At 43.6% G+C, this 10,216-nt stretch overlaps 1 pseudogene; it reads right to left on the bottom strand.

Annotated features, from left to right (window-relative positions):
• Window positions 1–7,659: 7,659 nt before the first annotated feature.
• LOC144827522 (arf-GAP with coiled-coil, ANK repeat and PH domain-containing protein 2 pseudogene) lies at window positions 7,660–9,963 on the bottom strand (annotated as a pseudogene).
• Window positions 9,964–10,216: the final 253 nt, after the last annotated feature.

Raw genomic sequence — 10,216 nt, 5'->3', positions numbered from 1 at the left:
GTCATCAGACTACCCGGAACCAGCTTTCATGACCTGGGCAGCACAAAATGGATGCTGGCAGCGACAGACAGGATTCTGCACAGGGTAGTGTCCGGTTACCAGTGGAAGGCTCCATAGGGTCCTCTGGGTATCAGGGGTGGCTCTTTTGGGTCTAGTGTGTACTAAAGCATCCTTTAGGTTGCGAGTTTGTTTGTATGAAAATCTGGGTCTGGGCAGTTGTAGGTCCCCTGTGTTCAAAATCTGCCAATGTTTAAGAATTATCTTTTTGATCCGTGCGGAGTCAGGGGTGAAAGATGTTAGGCACATGAGATTTTCAGTCAGTGGTTTGGGATGGGTTACAAGTAAAGCTTACCTTGGGTTGTTTCTGGCCCTTTTCAAGGAGTCTCTAATTTGTTTTTCCAGGTACCCGTCTTATTCATAAGAACTGGCCCACTGGTAGATTATCTCTCAGTGTTTTAGGATGGTGGCTGGTGTACAAGAGTAAGCTATTTCGGTCGGATGTTTTCTTTATACGGGGAGGTATGTAGATGCCCTGTTGTCAATGTGATGCTGATGTCCAGAAATGGAATTGATGTATCAGAGATCGTGTGGGGAAACCTGAGGCAGTCATTAAGTCCATTGATCCACCCTACAAACTCGTCACAGTCAGTTCGTGTCCCATGCCAGAAAATCAAGATATCATCAATAAAGCGTTTCCACAGCAATAAATTACTGTGGTATGGGTTATTGGAGTCAAATATGTAGTGTTATTCAAAATGTGCCATGTAGATATAGGCTAGACTGGGAGCAAAGTTGCTACCCATCGATGTACCCTGGCTCTGATGCAACAATTGTTGTTTGTATTCGAAGAAGTTCTCTGTCAGAGCCAGGGTAGCACACTCCATTATAAATGCAACAGGAGTAGGAGAAGACCAGTCAAATGAACTGAGGGCTGATTCAACAACCTCTAAGGTGGCCCTCTGTGGAATATTCGTATAAAGGGCCTCCACATCAAGAGTGATGAGGAGGTCAATCTCATCTGTGTTGGTAATCCCTTCTATTATTTGCAAGATGTTGGTGGTGTCTCTCACAAATGATGGAGTGTATCTGACTATCGGTTGCAAGAAGTGCTCACAGAAGATGGAAAGGGGTTCCAGAATTGAGCCAATCCCTGACACGATGGGAAGGCCAGGAACCGGGGTCACACCCTTGTGAATTTTGGGTGAGGTGTAGAAGTAGGGGTTCCTTAGCAATCAGGAAGTCTGCCTCCATCATGCTGATCCAGTCATTGGATTCTGCCTCATAGAAAAGTGAGGAAATCTTGGCAGCCAACCGAGGTGTAGGATCAATGGTAATTGGAGTGTAGTATCTCCTATTGGTGAGTTGGCGAGTGCATTCTGAATCGTAGTCAGTGGTGGATTGAATCACTGTTGCACGGCCCTTGTCAGCTTGTTTTATAGTAATGGACAGGTCATCTGCTAAGGTAATGATCATGTCTTTCTCCAAATTCGATAGGTTGTGGAAGGGCACTCGCATTAAGGGTTGATCTAGCTCTTTCAGGACTGCTTGTTCAAAAGCTAGCACCTCAACCGGGACAATATTGGTGTATGGTGTAAAGGTAGACGTATTCCTTAAACCAGAGTCCTCTTGTTCATTGGGGGGAGTGTCTTTAAAGTAGGCTTTCAGAAGTATGGTACAAAACCAATTGTGTATTTCACTGTGTGTCCTAAACCGGTCAATTTTGGGAGTGGGGACAAAGCCAAGGCCCTTCTGGTGTACTGATTCCTCAGACTCAGAAAGTGTCCGATGTGAAAGGTTAACCAATAGGTTTTCCTGCCTTGTGTCTTGTTCCTGGTGCCCATTCCGGTTGTCTGATCCTGCCACAGGACCTGTTTTTTTGTACCTCTTCTGTTGTGCCCTCTTCCTCTGCCCCAGCCTCTGCCTATAAAAGGTGGGCTGCCGTTGTTGTTAAAGTATTGAGGTGGGCCATGTTGGTATTGGGGAAACTGCCAAAAGGGAGGAGGATGGCCATTATATTGTGGTGGTCCATTGTATTGTGGTGGTCCTTGATAGTGTGAAGGCCCTGGATACATTTGTCGCTCATCGTGGTTGGGTCGTTGATTTCTTGTCAGGCTATTGCCACTGCCCCTACTCCCTGTACTAGTACTGTCGCTGGATTCGCTTGTATCGGAGTTATCATCAGAGGAATAGCCGGTTCTGGTTGATGTATAGTCATCTTTGAGGTAGGGATAAGCCTTTTCTTTTGAGAATTTCTTGATGTCTTTCTCAAGTTTGCTTATTTTCTGTTTCATTAGGTAATCCTTATTCTCTGTGATTTCCATGTTGATTTCTGCAAGTTTAGTTTTATATGTGGTTATTTGGACCCCAGTATTCAGCGATCCCTCCGCAATCTGGATTTTGACCAGAAGAGCGTCCGCTAACCTTTTTGTTGTGTTGATAATTAATACGAACCAGTGCCTAGTGCACTTCCATGCGACTAGGGACTATTCCTTTTTGAAGGTAGGGTCATCGAGAAATACCCTGGGGAAGGTGTTGACAATTAGACCTGGAGGAGCGATCTTTGCTCACAGGTACTCAGTCATGAGGGCACCATGGAGGGTGATCTCAATCCATTCTCTTTTTAATGCAGTGAGTGAGGTCCAATCATCCGAATGGGAACCTGAGGCTGCACTGCCATCTGTCCCTAGTAGTGAAGGGGTCCTATCCAGTATGTCAGTGACTGCGTTGTCATCAAAACTCAAACCATGGTGGAAATCCATGATGGATGAGTGTATTTAAAATATGGGCAGGAAAGATCCGAACAGTGATACATCATAAGAGTAGTGTGGCCTGGTACAAGGTGCCCACTTTAATTAATGGACAGCATATTCCAACCCACCTTCTCACATCTGGCTCTTGTGTTCCTAGCTACAAGTTCACTCACTTTTCCCAGCACTCAGGACTCCACAGCAGATAAACAGACAAAACTGTTGGACTGGCACCCCCAAAGGTACCAGTGGCATTTTGTTGAGTGGACATATTGCTCGCTGATAGTCAATTTAGGCTCCTTTCGGCGACTATAGGTCGTAACGGAGAACAATCAGTTTTTGCTTCAGAAAAAGGAACATCTTTAAAATCAGGAACTGCTTAAAATGATTTGGGGCTTTGACTAGACACATTCAATCTCATTCTAAAGTAATGCCAACAATGTAAAAAATAGTGCAAATGTTTTTTTTCATTAAAGTTTTGCGCTGTGGGCCCATTACTTGATGGTACTTGGTACATATTGTATATGTGAATCTGTTTATAAGTGGTATTACAACGTTTAAGATCTTTTGCAAAAAAGGTTTTTGTGCATTATTTCTCATTATGTGCACTGAGGTGGTACCTTGAGGTTATGGTATAGGAAATACGGTGCAGTATGGTCAAATCAACAGCGGTTTGGGCCCTTCCATCATTGTGCTCTCATGGCCTACATCCCTGTACCTTTGCCTTTCAACTTCCCAGTTCATTCACCTTTGTGCTCTCTTGGTCCTTAGTCACACAGCTCTCCCTCAAACCACACACCTCTTTTCCCCTCATTGCTCTGTGAACACACCACCACCCTGCCTGCTACTACACTTGCACCTTAATGCCCCATACACATATCTGACTCCACCCTGCCACATGCATACAACTCACCCTCATTGACACATACACTCACAACTTATATACTCTTTCACAGACACTGCTTTACAAACTACTCTTGCGGGTCAAGTGCATGTTCTTCAGCTTCTCAATGTCCCCTTGCTTTTCAACACATGTGAATTCCATGAGTATTGCCAAATGAGCACACCCCTCTCTATCGTGTGTTCTCAACACACAAACACGAACAAATAAATACTGACATATGCACACACTCCACTCCCATCAGTAACACAAGCTCAGCCTATTTCAAGCACTGCCACATACACAAATAAATGTGCCTTACACACAAATACCCCTCACTATCAAATATGCATACATTCCCGCCAATATCACAAGACATACATACCTTCTGCCCCTCATTGGTGCATCCATTCACATTTTCAAGGACACTCAGCCTTCGTCATACCTCTCTCTTCTCCGTTTAACCCCGTAGTCTTTCTTGATTTAAACCATAGAGGCTGCAGTGCAGGGGTTTTAACCTCCAAATATTCAAGGAGAGGTGAAAAAACTGTAGGAGACAGGCAGGCTAATAAAGGCAGCTAGAACTCTCAGAACTCAAAAGTGGTTCAAATCCTACCAGCAGTAGCAGAACTTGCGTCCTTGCTACTTTCATTCATTCATCAAACACTGTGGCAAGGAAATGTCAAGTCAGTCAATGCATTTTTCTACGTTTTTAGGCTGTCACTGCTCTGAGAGGAAGAGATAACCATAAGGGTGCGAGAAGTGGAATAGGGACCATGGTTACCCCTTGCACCACTGAATGATGTTTGTACTTTTTATCAGTTCTAATATTGCTAAATTTAGGAAGAACTACTGAGTATTATAGCAACCCACTGGTAATGTGAATAATGTTTTGTGATGTTCACAGTTCAGCATTCTTATTGTTCCCTGCCTCAGGAAGATTGTACTTCCTCCCTCTGACCAGTTCCTGCATTTTCTTTATGTTGACAGGGCCAGTGCTTTCATAAAATGACACTAGAAGAATGGAGCCTCTGGTGATGGAGCCAAATTACTGATAGAAGGAAGGATGCATTTTTACAGTATAAGTGGGGGGCATTAGCTAAAAAACTTCCCTTAGTGCCTCATTTACTAAATTTTGATGCACAGCAGCATAGCAAGTATTCCTGCAGTGCTGTCGTGAGTCAAAATAAAAGGGCAGGAATGCATTGTATCTACAAGATGCGGCACATTCCTGTCCTGCCTTGCGCTGGTGCACAAATAGCAGCCATACACCAACTTAGACACCCTGACACCATGGAGTAAGGGTGCCTGTGTTGCAGGGATGATTGTTTATGTGCAAGATAAAAAATCACTAAAGGCGGGTTGGTCCTCTATGTATGCTGCAAAATGCACCACACATAGAAAGAACAACAAACGAGGAGAAACAAAAGTATTCCTTCTCTTTGTGCCACTTCTGCACTGCCCCTGGAGAGTCGTAGGATTCTGAAGCATTCCCAGGTTTACGACATTTTGTAAATTTGTGAATGTGTCAGGTTCCATGATGTTGCTTGGGAACACCCGCAGCAACACCCATGGACTGCCCTTTTCACTAATAATGGGTAAAATGGTCCCATATTTACATGGCCATGAAAAGTCATGCAAGGTGACTTTATGCAGCCTTGTAAATATTGGCAGGCACTCTGCACCACTCGTGCTTCTAAAATAGTGATGCACCAGCACCACAACGGGCTTATAAATGAGGCCCTATGTTTCCTGGAGTGAGTGCTAAAAAATCCTTGCATCCTTCCTGCATTCAGCCTGTGGTGCCCACTTAGCTTGGCCACCGTGTACACAGCGCTTGATCCTACATGTACATGTGCACAAAGGTGTTTGTGGCAGTAGGGTTTTTGTGTGAGTGGATGCATTCTGAATTCCACATTTGGCTTGATCATAGGTTCTTCAGATCCAATTTTTTTTTATAAAACTGTGACAAATGTTTTTTACTTGGAAAGCTTTCTTTCCTAAAAGGGAAGACACATGATCAAGATTTCAATGTAGAATCCACAAGAGTATACAAGACACTGCAAACATAGGGCCTCATTTACAAGGTCATTGCGCCACTGGTGCGTCACTTTTTTTAACACACCGGCGGCACAGTGTGCCTGCCCATATATACAAGCCACGTACGTAAAGTTACCCAGTGTCATATTTCATGACCTTGTAAATATGAGTTCCTTTCACACATTACTCCGGATGAAAGGGGCATTCCATGGGTGTTGTTGTGGATGTTTCCACGCAACATCCATGCAACTTGACACATTCCTAGATTTACAGTTTTGAAAAGCTGGGAATGCGTCAGAATCCTATGCCTCACTAGGGAAGGGGTAGGAGTGGTGCAAGAGGAGAAATACTTTTATTTCTCCTCATTCTATTCTCTTTCTATGCATGCTGTATTCTACAGCATGCATAGAAAGAGGAAATGTCATCACTGATTGTTTTTGGGCTTCCTGCACAAAAACAATCATCGCCACAATGCAGGCATCCCTTAAAAATGACTCAAGGGTGCCTGCGCTGGGGCGTGGCTGCCAATTGTGTGCCAGCGTAGGGGAAAGCACACGCATGCATTGCATTGTTGTCAACACAATGCATCCATATGCTTTGAAAATTGTGCAGCTCTGCGCAGCAAAAACAGCTTGCGGCGCAACGCTGCATCATTTTCTTGTAAATGAGGGGCATATTGACCGCCCCCAAATTCATGCAGCGAATTAACTACGCCTAAGTGCTTTAAAAGTGTAGAAATCAACACGAAACTCGCCACTCTTTGCAAATCGTATACCACTTAAATGCTCATAATTACCAGTTTGAACTTAATAAATTAATATTATTTTTGGAAATTACTGTTTCAAAACAAAAAGTTTTTATTGATTTCGGTCTCTTCAAGAAGTAAACTATGTACATACATTTGTTTGCATAACATTTCCCTTCAAGTTGGAAGAACATTGCTATACCTTTTTGAAAATGGTAAAATTCTGTTCTAATTTATTTACATTTTTTTGTGTAAGACTTGACTTGCATTTAATGGGCGAACAAAATGACATGGGTACGAAGAAAGGCTGTTGCTACTGGAGATGCTTCAAGAGAAGGTGCATGGAGTGCAATGTTTTTGGAAAAATCGATTACGTTACAATAATCCCACTGTGGGAGCACTGTACGGATGAACTAGAACTTATATGCACCTGATAAGTGACTCAATTGAATTTGCACTATTTGGATACACATGCACCTAGCAATTTCTTGATTTGGTTCCAAGAATTACATTCATTATATCCAAGTAAGGTGCTAGCAAGGATTCTGAAAACCTCGTACTTTGCATACCGTTCACAATATTAAAGAATTTAAAAAATGGGTAAATAAATTCCTAAACGAGAATGCTACATGGTGCCCATTTAACCATGTGCCAAATGTATCTTTTAAAACTGATACCTCTATTATTGAAGCTAAGAAATTGAAATGGCAAGCTAGTCATTGTTGACTAGGACATGAAAACTACAATTAGATATTCAAAAGCTGCAGTCTAGAATAACAGTATAAACAATTTTAGAACATGTACTGTTGTGTGTTTTACATGGAAAACAGACGCCAGAATTGACATATACTACATAGCATGGCATCTGCTTCACTTAGGATTTACAATGAGAAGCCTTCAAATCTGTGTATCCTTCCGCCGAGGTACCACAAGGTGAAATACATGGACAGTCAGACCATGTGGTAACTTGATACATTTAAACCAAGGAGTACTTTGCTAGACTGGCTGCTGAGGTATCCATATTTCTGGTGCACTGTGGTGTCTTTCCGCATATAAAGGACCCTATATTCATTGTGTCAATCAAATGCTGTAGGAGGTCCCAGACTGTTCGGTACTTAAACTAATGTTCCCGTCAGGTAAAGAGCCAGGGACCAGGCACTTTACTCCGGAAGCACCAGGTGTGGGTGAGGACAAGGGTGCACTTTTCTCCTCCACATCTTTCAAAACTTTGGTGTACGGGATGGTTGTCAACGGTTTAATTTTTCAGGATCATTGGATGCCATGTGTGAAAAATCACGGAATATGTCCTGGTAGGTCTCGTCACCTGGCTGTCCATATAGTCCTTCAGATTCCTGCATCTGTAACAGTGTTACAATATCAGGATTTGCAGCTTCAAGTGCAATAGTCAAGGGGCATTTTCCTTCTTCATCTTTGGTGTGCTGGTTTGCCCCACGTTTCAGAAATAAGCAGACTTGCCCAGTGTGCCCTAAAACAGTAGCATGATGCAGGGGTCCTCTGCCATGCAGATCCATGTGATTAACATTGGCACCATTCTGCAGCAGGAACTCACAGGTGACCAAAGAACCCCCAAGCACAGCCTGAATGAGGGGTGTTGCGTTGTTTTCCTCTTCATTCACCCAGTTAACATCTGCACCATGTGCCAATGCTTCTGCCATATCAGGAAGGCCTTTCTCATACGCAGCTCGATAAAGGTGCAGCCCTGGATGAAACTTTTTCGAATCCAGAAATACTGAAGAATCTCGCTTCTCAACTTCTAGGACTGGTTCATGCAACTTCTTTGAGGATACAATAGAGGCAAGAAGTTCTCGAATGCCTTCTGAACTGAAGTGGATTACACTGTCATTGCTTTTCACTGAACTTCTGGAAGATGTTGAAAAGTGATCCTGTGATGCCAGGGACTTCTCAGAACTACTGAGGTCTTCGTTCTTGCACTGGGAATAAGGCCTTTTCTGTCCATCAGGAGGGTGTGAAGCAACGCAGTCCTGGTTCACAAACCTCTTTTCCATGTACTTTGCTCTGATATAAGCCTCCTTTTCCACTCTTGGACTTTCATTGTCTGGCTTCTTTACTCCAAGGGTTTTCAATTTAGCTTCATATATTCGATTAATAACTTGATTTCCCAGTTCACACATCAGCTTTAGTAATTCAGGCTCCCATGTATCTAACGTTAACGACCTTACTTTTGAAATGTGCACCCCAAGACTCCTGTGTATCTCAGAGCACTCAATGCACAGGATGATTCCAAGGTTGATGCTGGCCCATTGTGGATCCGCCAGACCACAATCGCAGCAGACAGAGTTTCCAGCGATCCACTGAATCCGCTCTAAGGCGCTTTCACCTTTAACTAATTTTTCTTCCACCTTGCTGCCAGAGTCCAGACTTCCTGTGGAAGGTGGAGATTTCTTATCCAGCTTCTCTGTCTCATCACTCTTTTCTCTATATGCTGTAGCAATGCCGGTTTGGACAGCTTTAATCCATGCCTGTCGCAGCTTTTCTGAGTCAGCCTGTAGCATGCGGCTCTTTGTTGGTGTGACTACTTCAAAGCAGAAACGTCTTTCTATGTCTTCAAAGTGTTTAACTGTGCAGAGCCGTAAATCTTCGACAACCACTGTGGGGTTATCCTTCATTTTTTTCTGATATACCAGTTGGTTGTTTCGTATTGAGAACCAGCGCCTGTTCCAAGTTTTAAAGGCATTAGTGGACCTTTTAAAGAGATATCCTTCCATTACAATGCCATTAGCAGTATCAACATTGTATTCAAGTCCGAGATCATCGTTGATGAAATCATTTTGCTGAATAGTGGAGTGTTTTTGTTCCATGTCCCTCTTCTGCTTTGCTGCATCCACAGCAAGCCGATCCAACTGTGAATCAAGCTCTTTCATGTGCGGTTCAAGTTCACTGAAGAGATCGTAGCCCTGGTGGAAGAAGCCTAGATGTGCCTTCATGAAGGATAACATCGATTTTAAAATTTCAGTCCTCCGCTCTGACTGTAGAACATTGATTTGAAGGACGTTGTCCAAAGCTATGTGCCGGAAGCATTTTCTTTTTGCGATTAAGAGGTTTGTTGCCTCCTCCACCTCGTGCAGTTTTGTTCTTTGAACTTTGGCATTTTTAACTAGTGCGTTTTCTTTTTCTTTACTGACCTTATCAAACTGCTTCTTTGCATCTTTGAATTTTCGAAGATCGTCCTTAATAAATATCTGGAGCTGTGTTTTAATGGATCTATGAGCTTCTTCAAACAGGATTGTGTGATAATTGATCATTTCTTGGAGGCAGTCTGAAAACTTCGTCAAGTTAGACTCAATCACCACATCCTGGCTTGAATACTGTGCCAGGTCCTGAATGCCATTCATAAATTGCTTGTTGGCAGCACAAAAGGCCGTGCCTGCATCAATCATGCCACTACATAACTGAACAAGCTTATCAAGTTTCACTTCCAGTCCCGTCACATCACCTTCAACCTCCTTCAAAGCGGCTCTGAAACGGGGAGAGTCCTTCAAGCACTCCTCGAAATCGACGGTCACCTTCATGCTGTGGCCTCGGCCCCTCTCGGGTGATCAAGGTGAGGGCAGGAATAAGGAGGCAGCAGCAAGATAAGGGGATCTGAGCACAGCAGGTGAAGCCTGCCACTCTTCAGCCTGCCTCGCCGCTGCCCAGCGCCCAGCTCTCAGCTCTCGGCACTTCTGAACACTGTCCCTGCTGGCAGACAATCCAGTCTCCTAGATACGCACATAGACATAGACAACGGACAACAATGCAAGAGTCTGAGCGTCATAAACACAA

Source organism: Lissotriton helveticus, chromosome 4_1 (assembly GCF_964261635.1).
Source record: "Lissotriton helveticus chromosome 4_1, aLisHel1.1, whole genome shotgun sequence".
NCBI lineage: Eukaryota > Metazoa > Chordata > Amphibia > Caudata > Salamandridae > Lissotriton > Lissotriton helveticus.
This window is presented reverse-complemented; position numbering and strand designations above follow the sequence as displayed.